The following is a 12,933-nucleotide window of genomic DNA, read 5'->3' on the forward strand; positions in this document are numbered from 1 at the left end:
TCATGTGATAGCATATGCATCGAGGCAGCTGAAGCCTCATGAGACAAGATATCCCACGCATGATCTAGAGTTGGGGGCAGTAGTGTTCGCCCTCAAGATTTGGCGCCACTACTTATATGGGGTTCGATGTACGATATATACGGACCATAAGAGCTTGAAGTACTTGATGGATCAGCCCAATCTAAACATGCGTCAGAGGAGGTGGTTAGATGTGGTCAAGGATTATGATTGTGAGATCCTGTACCACCCGGGCAAGGCCAACGTGGTGGCCGATGCGTTGAGCCGCAGGGCGGAGAGCACTCCATTGCGAGATGTATGTTTGAGATTGACCATGATAGCTCCGGTATTGGATGCCATTCGTGGGGCACAGGCCGAGGCTGTGCAGCCGGAGATGCAGAAGAGGGAACGGGTCGTTGGTTTGGTTTCAGAATTCGTTACGGATGGGCGAGGGCTTATGACTTTTCAGGGTCGGATTTGGGTACCGTTCGTGGGTGGTACGCGCACTTCCTTGATGGAGGAGGCTCATCGGTCGAAATTTTCGATCCATCCGGGGGCTACGAAGATGTATTTGGATTTGAGGAGAGAGTATTGGTGGCCCTGTATGAAGAGGGACGTCGCGTGGTTCGTTGAGAGGTGCTTGACCTGCCGTAGGGTTAAGGCCGAGCACCAGAGACCGCATGGCAAGTTGCAGCCATTGGAGGTTCCCGAATGGAAATGGGAACAGATCACTATGGATTTCATCACCAAATTGCCAAGAACTGCCAGGGGAGTTGATGCAATTTGGGTGATTGTGGATAGGTTGACGAAGAGCGCTCACTTCCTTGCCATCAGTGAGAGTTCTTCAGCAGAGAAGTTGGCAGAGTTATATGTGAGAGAAGTGGTATCTCGGCATGGGGTGCCGATCTCGATTGTTTCAGACCGTGATGTGCGCTTTACTTCCAGATTCTGGAAGAAATTTCATGAGGAGTTGGGTACTCGATTGCATTTTAGTACCGCATATCATCCCCAGACAGACGGTCAGAGTGAGCGGACAATTCAGACGCTTGAGGACATGCTTCGAGCATGTGTGTTGGATTTTGGGGGTAGCTGGGATGCGTATCTACCCTTGGCAGAGTTTTCCTACAACAACAGCCATCATTCGACCATTGGTATGCCACCCTTTGAGCTGTTGTATGGTAGGAGGTGTCGGACCCCCATTTGCTAGGGAGAGGTCGGGCAGAGAGTGATGGGCAGTACCGAGATCGTGCTTCAGACGACAGAGCAGATTCAGCAGGTCAGACAGAGGTTGTTGACCGCCCAGTGTCGACAGAAGAGTTATGCAGACAGACACCGGTCCGAGCTTGAGTTTCAGGTCGGTGACTTCGTTCTCCTGAAGGTCTCTCCTTGGAAAGGGGTGATTCGATTCAGGAAGAGGGGCAAGTTGGGGCCCCGGTATATTGGGCCATTTCGCGTGATTGCGAGGGTAGGCCGGGTAGCCTATCGTTTGGAATTGCCAGCAGAGTTGGGGCAAATCCACGACACTTTTCATGTGTCGCAATTAAGGAAATGTATTGCCGATGAGTCGGCAGTAGTTCCATTAGAGGATATTCAGGTAGATGCGAGCCTGAATTACGCCGAGAGACCAGTAGCCATCAGAGATCGGAAGATCAAGGTTCTGAGGAACAAGGAGGTACCTTTGGTGTTGGTTCAGTGGCAACACCGGAAGGGATCAGAGATGACCTGGGAGCCGGAGCGCGAGATGCGGGCTCAGCATCCGGAGCTATTTTAGAGCGAGACTTCGAGGGCGAAGTCTAATCCTAGTGGGGGAGAATTGTAACAGCCCGGATCTCCAGGTATTTTATTGTTTTAATATTTTGAGTTTTGAGAAGGGACTCGGCGAGTTGGAGCTCAGACTCGCCGAGTAGGGTCGCGATTCTGGACGCGGGATTCGTTCGGACTCGGCGAGTCCAGGATATGGACTCGGCGAGTCCACGCTGTTTAATGAAACCCTAATTTCTTGGGTTTGGGACCTATTTAAATGGCCTTATGGCCGTCATTTGCATCCATCAGTCCATAGAGAGAAACCCTAAAAGTGCTTTAGCGATTTGAGAGTGAAAGGAGGCATTTCTTGACATTTGTGTGTTGTTTAGCAAAGAAGAAGGAGGCTCTAGCCAAGAGGAGGCAAAGGGGACTGCTATTTGGTGGATTGGAAGCTTGACCCTTCAATCTAAAGGTATAATTTCGACTCATCTCCTGTTTTGTGAAGTATAACCGATTTTAGGGTTTCTTGTGGCCTTGTTGAGTAGATTTGATGGCCAAATAGTCCCATGCTAGTGATGAGACTTCGGATCTGGATCCATAGAGGTCCAGAGAGTCTCATTCTTCAAGCTTTATAGAGAACAATGGAGGTCATGACCTTGTGTAGTGAGATTTGTTGAAGATTCTTCATAATTAGTCATATAGAGGTTGTTAATGCATCAAGGCTAGGACTTTACGTGATGAATCAGTCTAGGAGGGCCAGATCTATGAATTGTTGGAGTAGATCTGACCTTAGAAGCAAGTTTGAGTGATTGCATGGAATGGACTCGCCGAGTCCGATGAGCAGACTCGGCGAGTAGCTTGAAGATTGCCTTGGACCGGCCAGAGAGTGGTCCAGACGAGTCAGGAGTTGACCCAGTGAGTCAGGGCGAGTTAGAGAGGTTTGTCATGTGGTCTGAGTCGAGCTGGGACTCGCCGAGTCGTTCTTGAGACTCGGCGAGTTGAGTCGGGGTGGTCCCGCGATTCTTCCAGGTGGAACTCGTCGAGTCAGGGGGAGTACTCGACGTGTAGAAAGGGAATCCTAGAGAGTTGGTGAGAACGTCTAGACTCGCCGAGTTGCCGCGGGCACTCGCCGAGTCCGGTCGAAGTTGACCGTTGACCGTTGACCGTTGACCTGTGTTGACTTCTTAGGGATAGTCAACCTTAGAGATAAAAGTGTTAATTAGAGTCTTGTGATGTTATAGGAGGATTAGAGCTCGGAGGATCGAGTACGAGGGATTTCCAGGGATCGTGAGATACTGAGACACGCGAGGTGAGTCTTCTCACTATACTTTACCTTGAGTAGGTAACCAGAGTCATGTGATAGAGTATGTGTATGTTATGTGTATGCTATGTGTTGTACTGCATGATGTCTATGTGATTTATGTTGTGCATGCTTATAGAGTTGGAACCGGAAGGTTCCTAGAGTTAGAACCTGAGGGTTCACAGAGTTTGGGTGCACGGACCCATAGAGTTATAGCCTCGAGTGGCTAATATGTGTTTATGTGTGGTATTTTGGGGAACTCACTAAGCTTTGTGCTTACAGTGTTAGTGTTGTTGTTTCAGGTACTAGCGATGACCGTGGGAAGGCGCCGGCTTGATCTGTACACACGTAGAGGAATTCGATATAATTATGTGATCTTGGGATTCGTATGATACATATTGGAATTTGAAATTTGATGTTTTATGAAATTAAGAGAGAAATGCTTTTATAAATTGTTTAAAATAAATTTAAAAATTTTCAGTGTTACATTAGGGTTTACATGGTGTAACCCTAGATGTGCCAACACTATATAAGAGTCCCATTCTCCACAAAATTGGCTACACAAGTGCAACACAAGTTGAACAATAAGAAACTAGAGGGCTTGGCCGATTTTGAGAAGTGTGTGTTATCTCAAGAGTCTTTCCAAGAGCATTTGGTGTTGTGTGAAGCATTTGAGGCATCACACTTGGGGTGCTAGGCTCACAAGGTTTCAAGGAACACAAGCAACAACAAGGTAAGTTATTCTATCTATGATTCAAGTTAAAATTGTTCCCCATGTATGCTAGATAGGAATATAACCTTGGAATTCAACTTTGCATGATAATTAGACAAACATAGATCCAAGGTTATTAGGGTTGCATGTACACTTAGGAAGTGTTAGAATGCTCAAAACCCATCAGTGGTATCAGAGCCTAGGCTTGTTTGTTTGTTATTTGTGCTTAAAAGTTGAAGAAAGTCGAAAAATCTACTGTCTAATTGATGGACTCGGCGAGTCCATGGGGAGGACTCGTCGAGTTCATGTGTATCTTCAACCTACTCGGCGAGTAGGTTTATGCACTCGGCGAGTAGGGTAGACAGAGTGCAGAATTTTGACTTGAGTTGCTGGAAATGGATTAGAATCATTACCCTAAAATGTTTTGGTACTTGAAAACTTATTTTAGAAGGTGTAATGTCTTTTCTAACTCATTTACAACAACTAGTTATCAAAATTACAAAGATTAAATGTGATTTTGATTCTTGAAAGTGTTCATATTCATATTCTTGTTCTTATGATGTTTAGATGATCATAGGAATTATTTGTAACCTATGTGGTAGATTAATTCATGATCATAATGTGTTTTAATGGAGTCCATAACTTGTCCTCAAGTTATGGAAAACCAAAAGTCTCTTGGATTAAAAACCATTAAAAGAACACAAGAGTTAGGAAAAATGAGAAGTCCTCATTTTATTACTCTATTAAACTCATAAGTTACAAGAAATGAAAAGTTTGAAAGTTTAGAAAACTTGCCCTCAAGTTTTGGAACAAGTAAAGTTAAGTTAAAACTTTAGTTCCAACCCCTAGAATTTTAAAAGTTAAAATTCAACCCTTATACTTATATTATTATGATTTAATAATTATATATATATGTATAAGAACAAAATCGTCTTACCGCTAGTACGCCTCATTCACGAAGCCGGTCTATAAGGTGGGTATAAGGTTGTTGCCTATAAAATGGTGACTTAATGGGTATCCACTCTCACCCACCGCTTGCTTGATCGGTGGAGGGTCGTTAGCCGAACGGGTAAGACAAGGACTTATTAATTCTCATTCAAAGTATGATGAATATTATAAAGTAACTAAATGTTTTATTAAATTCCCAATATTAGTTACTTTAGGAAAAATGTGAATAAGGTGCTATTCCATGAAATTAGACTTTACACTTTGATTAAGTCGTTGGTGGAGCGTGTGTGGTTAACCGGCACACTAACTTGGACTTAACAAGGTAGGTAAAGGGTGACTTAGGGTTTATTATAGTATCGATGGAGCGTGTGTGGTTAACCGGCACATCGATTGAGTGATAAACTTTAAGGGTACCAAGTGATTTGCATGGTTACTTCACACCTCGTTTTGTGATCCTCGGTATCCCAGTCACAAAACTTGGAGGGCACACTCGAGATTGAAACATGCCTTTGAAAAGTTCATTGAATCTCAAAGAATCTAGGAATTTCTAAGAACCATTCAAAAACCTAATACTAAAATATTGCGGTTTTCGTGGTGGAAATTGGTGAATCGTCATTCACCTACCTTTCAAATATGATATAGCTTAGATTACGGCATACCTCTTCTAAGTTATATTATATTGTGATTGGATCCTAGCCTTAATATTACATTTGGGTGTTTTATTAAGGACTCTCTTATATCTAAACTAATCTTGTCCTCTTTCCTTCAGATGTCTTTCACCAATGCTTCTGGCTCTAATCCTAATGGCTCCTTTACCCTTATGAACTTGTGTGGGAAAGTCACCTTTGATGGATCCAACTTCAATGAGTGGATCAGAAACATCAGGATGATTACCCGCTACGAGGACAAAGAATATGTCCTTGACAAGGAGCTTAAGGAGATTGATGAGTCCACTGCAACTCCTCAGGAGATCGCTGAATTTCGGGCACATGAAAGGGATGCTACGAAAGTAGCTTGCATCATGATGGCCACGATGACAGCAGAACTCCAAAAGTCTTATGAGGATTTCTACCCTTATGACATGCACCAAGATTTGATGGAAAGATACCATCAAAGTGCAAGACAAGAGAGGTATGAAATCATCTGCTCCATGATAACAACCATGATGAAGGACAGGGAATCCGTCACGAGCCACATGCAGAAAATGCAAAGGTATGTGGATCGTTTGCTGAAGCTTAATGTGAACTTCCCGGAGGATCTTGCAATAGATATTATTTTGCATTCCTTACCATCGTGCTATGATCAATTCCGCATGACATATCACATGAACAAGGAAGAAGTCACCCTCAGCAAACTTCAGGGACTTCTCAAGACCGCAGAAACAGGTCTTAAGGGGAAGTCGGTTGCTATCACTCCTACTCAAAACTCTACTCCGGTTTTGGCAATCGGGAAAAGTCGAGGGAGGAAGAGAAAGAGCTCTTCTAAGGGTACCAAGGCTCGGACCCTTGATGGCTCTTCTTCAAGTGGAACCAAGAAAGGTTTCATTACTCCTTCTTCTGACCCAAAAGAGGCTGAATGCTTCTATTGCCATGAAAAAGCTCATTGGAAGCGGAACTGCCCAAAATACCAGCAAGATGTGAAGGATGGGAAAGTTAAACCCAACCATGCAAGTATTTACACTATCATTTCTAATAACTCACCCCATTCTAATTCTTGGGTCCTTGATACCGGGTGTGGTATTCACATTTGTTGTGACTTGCAGGGACTAAGAAGAAGTGAGGATGTGGAGCAAGGAAGGATAAACTTGATCATGGGGAATAGGAAAGCTTTACCTGTTACCAAGATTGGAGTTTATACTTTATCGCTAAGTAGTGGGTTTAGTTTAGATCTGAATAAGTGTTGTTATTCGCCAGGAATGGCAAGAAATATTATTTCCTTCCATGCTTTGTACAAACAAGGGTTTACCTTTTCATTTAATAATGAAGTTGGTTCTATTGATGCTTTCTTTAATAATGTTCTTTATTTTAAAGCATTACCTTGTGATGGTGTGTATGAAGCTGTATCTGTTGTTGATAACTTAGGAAATAATGTTTTGTGTATTGATTCTACTAATAATAACTTGGATAAAGCATCATTATGGCATTGTCGTCTTGGACATATAAGCAAGAAGCGCATAGGCCAACTCCAAAAGGATGGAGTCTTGGAGTCGTTTGACCTAAAGTCAGATGATAGTTGCGAATCATGCTTACTTGGGAAAATGACAAAGTCACCCTTCACAGGTTCGTGTGAGAGGGGTGAAGGTTGTGGCAACCCGATATTTCAACTCCTTGTAAGGACCAGAATGGGTCAAGTATTGTAACCGCTTCTAAGTAATAAAATTTACTTTCATAATAAAACGTACAAATAGTTCTATTTAATTTCCTTCTATGATTAAATGTCTTTGAACCATGATCGTATGTGAAAAGAACGCCCAAATCCGACTTCATATAGCGAAGATGTGATTTTTCCAAGTTCGGCTTAGCAACAGACCGCTAAAAACTCGAATCGGAGATCGAGCGACTTTTGGCCGGAATGACCTAAACGAGAATCGAAGGTCTCGACAATGGTATTCCAGCGGTAAAAAGTCTGGCAAAAACCGACATCAGATAAAGAAGTTATGAATTTTCTAAGAAATTCCTTAAACACGATGGATTTTTAATAAATAATAAAAATATAATTTTGGAATTTGCCGACGGTGTCTAAACGAAAGTTGTAGAGCGTAGTCTCACCTACGCGAGGATATAAAGACCATCGAAAACGGAGTTCGTATGAAGAAGATATGGATTTTTGAAGTTTATTAAATAAATTATTTATTTATTTAATTCAAAATTCGGATATTATCCGAAGGGGAGTCAGCATCCTCCTCCGAAGTACGCGCTGCGTACTCCTGTACGCCCCGCGTAACCGAGAGGATTGGCCTCGGATCGTCCACGTCGCCATATCCGAGGAATCCGACCCGTCCGACCCGTCCGACCCGACGTCCCATCCGACCCGGCGTCCCATCCGATCCACCTCCCCAGCAACCCGTCCCATCCGACCCGAGAACCCAACAACCCGTCCCATCCGAACCGAGGCAGTCGAGGCTTCGGTCATGCATGACGTACGCGTACGCAGCGCGAACGAGCGTACGCCCCGCGTACCGAGGCAGACCAGCCTTCCTATAAATAGAATGCGAGGGTTTCCAAAGAAAGGGTTCATTTCTCTTCTCTCTCTCTCAACTTTGCCTCGTTTTCCGTGTCCGTTCAAACCCGAAGCTCTGGTCTTTTTGGCTCAAGTCCCGAAGGTCGATTTTACTCCCGAGATTCCCGAGAATCCCGAGGAAAATCCGTTTCCCGAGACGAAACTCTGCCCGGTTTTCCATCTCGCTATCTTCAAACTTTCAAGTGAGTTTCATACCCCTAAATCAACCTTTTTAATTAGTCTAAATACTTTATTATGCTTTCAAAGGGGGGGGGGGATTACAAGTAAAACACACGAGTATTATCGTGCGTTACATAAAGAAATTCTTTTATATACTGTTATATATTCAAATCACATGCGATTTATAAACAGTTAAAGGAACTTATATATATATGTATATATGTATATATATAACATATGTCACAATAGCATTTTACCTTTTAAAATATAATGTTCTTGTAATGCATGTATAAACTAAACTATTCTTAGATTATTCTTGTCTATCCTAGACTCTACACCCAAAAATCTATACTTTCATAAACAAGCGATTCCTTTCTCAATGTTTCTAAACAAACAAGACACGCTTTTTGGAAACTATAATAGGTATGGTTTTACGAAACAAATTTCTAACTCTTATGTAGTAGAATCACATATTTCAAGAAGTTCACTTTCGTGTACAAGAACAAACGTAACATTTTAACAAGTAGATCTGTTTTTATACCACGGATTTGTGAGACACTAACTTCATGTACGTTCGAGTACACATTTCAAGTCCTGTATTATATACCAGAATCCCTTGGAGGGGGAGCATGGTGTTTGTGTATAGATCTATACGGGCTTGACAAACCCGCGCCCTGACTGTTAGCTGCAGTCCACCGTTTGGGGTGACAAACGTCATAACATTTCAACGCCTGAAGAACGTTGTGTATAGGCATTCAGAGTCAATAGTATGGTTATAAAACTCACAAGGGGTATTAAAATGCATTGATTTACAAGGTTTTCAAATTCATTGGTTCTTTTACATTTACATACATTTTAGAAACAAACATTGGTCTTGAGTGAAGGCTACTTTTATACTAGTAGAAAATATTGGATTTTCTAACCACAAACAAACGAAGATAAAACATTTCAGTTCATTCAAACATTGTCACTTAAATACTTATGAAATTCACCAGCTTAAATGCTGATCTACTCTTTCAAAATTACTTGTATGTCCCAGGGAATCAGTAATTTCAGGTATTAATTTCGCTTTTGATGAAGGGATGCTGCGGCGCCAGTTTAATCTCGTATTTTGACATCATATTATAATTGAGTTTTGAACATGTAACTTTTGACAAATGTAAACTTTCAATTATATATATGATGGTTGTATTGCTTTCTTTACTATGTATTCATTTGTTACGTTACCACATGAAGTCATCCGCCCCCGAACGTTTCCGCCGTTCAGGTTTGGGGGTGTGACAAAGGTTTGTTGGACCTTATACACACGGATGTGTGTGGACCATTCAAACATGCCACAAGGGATGCTAATCGTTATTATTTGACTTTTACTGATGATTATAGTAGATATGGATATGTCTACTTGATCAAGCATAAGTCAGAGACTTTCGAGAGGTTTAAGGAATTTAAACAGGAAGTCGAGAATCAATTGGGCAGGAACATTAAGATGCTTCGATCCGATCGTGGTGGTGAGTATCTTAGTTCAGAGTTCCTCGACTATCTAAGGGAATGTGGGATAGTCTCACAATTGACACCTCCCAGGACACCACAGTTGAATGGTGTGGCTGAGAGGCGTAATCGAACCTTGTTAGATATGGTTCGTTCCATGATGAGTCGAGCTACGCTACCAATCTCATTCTGGGGGTATGCCTTAGAGACTGCCGCCCATATTCTTAATCTAGTCCCTACAAAGAAAGTTGCCAAAACTCCTCACGAGATGTGGACTGGTAAAGTACCTAAACTAGACCACATCAAGATTTGGGGTTGCGAGGCTTTCGTGAGACGCGAGACTCATGATAAGCTCGAACCTCGAAGCGAGAGGTGTATTTTCATCGGTTACCCACAGCAATCCTTTGGTTACCTCTTCTACAGACCTAGTGACAATGTGGTCTTTGTAGCAAGAAGAGGAGTCTTTCGAGAAAGAGAGTTTGTAAGCCAAGGAGACAGTGGGAGGCAAATTGATCTTGAAGAAATTCAAGAATCAAGCGGTGAAGGAACTTCAAACTCTAGCCCTCAACTTGAGGAGGAAACTCCTGTTGAGCCAATTGACAAATCTGTACCTCTGAGACGTTCCACGAGAGTTAGGAGTGCACCTGAGCATTACTATGGATTCCATATTACTGCAGAAGGTGAGACACTTATTAGTGATGAGACACTAGTAAGTCAAGATGACCCTAACAGCTACGAGGAAGCCATGGCAGGCCCCGAGTCTACTAAATGGAAAGAGGCTATGGATAGCGAGATACAATCCATGTATGACAATCAAGTTTGGAACTTGGTTGAAAATGTACCAGGTCGTAAGACAGTAGGGTGCAAATGGGTCTTCAAGAAGAAGACCGACATGGATGGTAAAGTACACACTTATAAGGCTAGACTGGTTGCAAAGGGCTTCTCTCAAATTCCTGGAGTGGATTATGATGAGACCTTTTCTCCGGTAGCCAAGATTAAGTCTATTCGGGTTCTGTTAGCCATAGCTGCATTTCATGATTATGAAATATGGCAAATGGATGTCAAAACCGCTTTCCTTAATGGAAAGTTGGCTGAAGATGTTTACATGAGTCAGCCAGAGGGTTTTGTCAGCAACGAGTACCCTAATAGAGTGTGTAAGCTTGAGAAATCCATTTATGGATTGAAGCAAGCACCTCGCAGATGGAATCTTTGCTTTGATGAAAAGGTCAAGGAATTTGGCTTTTCTAGGAGTGAAGATGAATCTTGTGTGTATGTCAAGGCTAGTGGGAGTATAGTTAGCTTTTTGGTATTGTATGTGGATGACATACTACTCATAGGAAACGACATTCCAATCCTGCAGGAAGTAAAGTCCAGGCTTGGGAAGTGTTTCGCTATGAAGGACCTTGGTGAAGCTGCCTATATTCTAGGGATAAGAATCTTGAGAGATCGGAGTAAAAGACTAATTGGACTTAGTCAGAGTACCTACTTGGATAAGGTGCTGAAGAGATTCAGCATGCACGACTCCAAGAAAGGAGAGTTACCCATCCAGAGTAACACCAGGTTGAGTAAGACACAAAGCCCTAGCACTGAGGCTGAGATAGCAGAAATGAGTCGAACACCTTACGCTTCGGCTGTAGGATCGATCATGTATGCTATGACGTGTACTCGACCCGATGTAGCTTTTGCCTTGAGCATGGTTAGCAGGTATCAGGCGAACCCTGGCAAGGCATACTGGACTGCGGTAAAGAATATCCTCAAGTACCTACGGAGGACTAAGGACTGGGTTCTTACCCTCGGTGGGAGTGATGACTTGAGAGTTGTAGGGTATAGTGATGCTAGCTTCCAGACTGATAGGGATAATTTTCGCTATCAGTCGGGCTGGGTCTTTACCCTAAACGGAGGAGCAATTTCTTGGAAGAGTTCCAAGCAAGAGACAGTGGCAGATTCTACTTGTGAATCAGAGTATATTGCAGCTAGTGAAGCAGCAAAGGAGGCGATATGGCTGAAGAACTTCATTGGAGACCTTGGAGTTGTACCAGCTATTAAAGAGCCAATGGAGATTTTCTGTGATAGTGAAAGTGTTGTTGCCTTAGCCAAGGAACCAAGGGATCACGGGAGATCCAGACACATCGACAGAAAATACCATTTCATTAGACATCGGATCGAAGAAGGACTCCTCGTGGCAAAGAGGGTATCATCGGATGAGAACCCAGCAGATCCCCTCACGAAGGGACTGAGTAGGGTTAAGCATCTTCAGCATGCTCGGAGCATAGGGATGAAGGATGATATTAGATTTAGTAGTTAGATAATCTCGAAATTTGTAAAGTGTAATTGACATTAGATGATGAATAAAACATGTTTTATTTATGAGTAAAGTGTTGCTATCTCTTGTCAATCGTTTACTATATTTCTTTTGCATGTTTTGACTTCCAGAATAATTTTGTTTGGTATAACATATTATTCAAACCTCCACAGTCGGTCATATGTTGGAAGTAGATATCAATCAAGACTGTCATGTTTGGTTGTAGAGGTCTTGGACAAGGCTACAACAATCATGAGTGCTCATAAGTTCTGAGCATTGGATTCAACCCACGCTCACTGGAATCACTTCATGGAATTTTATCTCGAGTGATCGTGAGATGGTAATATCATATAAGTCTTCAAACCTAGAGATATGATTTGTTACTTACAAGTTGGTTATGCATTGACTGTACGAAACCGCATTGGTAACTCGATGTTATAAAACGTACTTTTGTGTGTAATTCAATAAGTGGTAGAACAAACATATGAGTCGAAGTTTATCTGTTCCTTCTTGGATTAGAAGCTGGTATCTGGGCCCCTCGATGATTTTGTTTTGACCCATGTACCGGGCCCGGTCAGAACTAAGTTGATGTGTTCAATTAAGTTCTATGTCAAACAAATCGGAAATCGGGAAACAAATGTTGGACAATAAGCAAGACAATGTTCCATGTATTTGTCCGGCTGATATCTAGAACAGAGGATTATATGATCACTTATCTTAAATGGCGTATCATCATCTTCTCAGTTCCGAGAGACCTTGAAAGAGCTACGATTGCCGGTCGGTTCCTGAAGTACTAGAGATATAGTTATTAGACTTATCCAAGTGGGAGACTGTTGGATAAGGTGTCTAAGTCCATAACTATTTCGGGCTTGTACTTGACCCGACCCGGCATGGTCCATTTGGGTTGCATGGCACCATGCAATTGGATAGACTAAATGAGAGAAATAACACTTGGAGATTATTAATATATTATAAGTTCTAATATATTAATAATATTATTTAATTAGTTGATCAAAGAATTAATTTGGAATTAATTAAGTGATC

Source organism: Lactuca sativa, chromosome 2 (genome assembly GCF_002870075.4).
Source record: "Lactuca sativa cultivar Salinas chromosome 2, Lsat_Salinas_v11, whole genome shotgun sequence".
NCBI lineage: Eukaryota > Viridiplantae > Streptophyta > Magnoliopsida > Asterales > Asteraceae > Lactuca > Lactuca sativa.